Source organism: Arachis duranensis, chromosome 5 (genome assembly GCF_000817695.3).
Source record: "Arachis duranensis cultivar V14167 chromosome 5, aradu.V14167.gnm2.J7QH, whole genome shotgun sequence".
Taxonomy (NCBI): domain Eukaryota; kingdom Viridiplantae; phylum Streptophyta; class Magnoliopsida; order Fabales; family Fabaceae; genus Arachis; species Arachis duranensis.
This window is the reverse complement of record NC_029776.3, coordinates 1,634,913-1,636,325: the sequence shown is the minus strand read 5'-3', so window position 1 is coordinate 1,636,325 and position 1,413 is coordinate 1,634,913.

Genomic DNA, 1,413 nt, shown 5'->3' with positions numbered 1-1,413 from the left:
GTTCCTCTTGGATAATATGATTAGGATCATGTGGCTCTTGGATCAATGGATGAGTATTCTTCCATGGGAGGTTGTGGTGGAAAGTAGTATTCATCTTGTGGTTGAAAATTTTCATTTATTGGAGGTGGTTCATCTTGGTAATAATATGGAGGGGGTGGCTCTTGAAAATGTTGATGTTGGAGTGGTGGTGGCTCTATGTGTGGTTCATATGGCTCATATGGTTGTTGGTAGGATGGATATGGGCTAGGGTCATATGAAGGTGGTTAGTAAGAAGGGGCTTGTGAGTATGGTTGGGAGTTATGATGAGGGTATGGATCATAGGCATATGGTGGTGGTTCTTGAAAGTCACAAGGAGATTCACCATAGCCATTTGATTGATATGCATCATAGAATGGCTCTTCTTCATAGTGCATTGGTGGGGGTTGTTGCCATGAGGATTGATCATATGCATATGGCTCCTCCTACCTTTGATTGTCCCATCCTTGATACACATTCTCATTGAAGTTCTCATCACCTACAACATAGTTGTAACTACACTCATAGCCAAAGTGAGAATTCATGATAGTAAGAGAGGGCAAAAAAACAAAAAATAGTAACAAATAAAGAGAACAAACAAAAAACTAACAAAGAAGCAAAAAGCAAACATATTCACAATATTCACATATATACAATAACCAATAACATAACACCATTGCAATTCCCCGGCAACGGCGCCATTTTGATGATTAAATTTTTGACGGTATAGAATTTCACTATTGAAGTCTCGTTGCAAGTATAGTTTCTAAACCAATCAAAAATCCTTTCATACAAAAGATTGTTTGTCACAAGTAACAAACCCCTAATTTTATAAATCGAAGTATTCAAACCTCGGGTCGTTCTCCCTAGGAATTACAATAAAGTGTCTTGTTATTGGTTTGAGTTATTTTGGGGTTTTGATAAGAAGCATGAAAGTAAATGGCAATGAAAATAAACTAACAACTATAAACGGCTCTTGGCAAGGTATGAAAATTAGAAGTCCTATCCTAGTTATCCTTCTCAATTGTGATGAGAACTGTTCATTGCTACCACTTAGTTAACCCTTACTAAATAAAGGAAAATCAAGTGGATGAATTGACTTGAGCCACAAGTTCTAGCCAACTCCCAAGGAAAGACTAGCTTTAATGCACTCCAAACCAATTAGCAATCTCTCCAATTACCAATCAACAAAGGAATTAGATAACTCAAGTGTCACTAATTACTCTACCTAGGCCAAGAGGAACAAAACCTACACTAAAACCCAACCAAGCATTTCATCAAACACTTGGAAGGCACAAAAGAAAAGCATAGTAAATTGACAACAAGAATAGAATCTAACTACAATTATTGCAAAGAATTAACAACAACAATCAAGGAAATCACAATTATCATGAATTA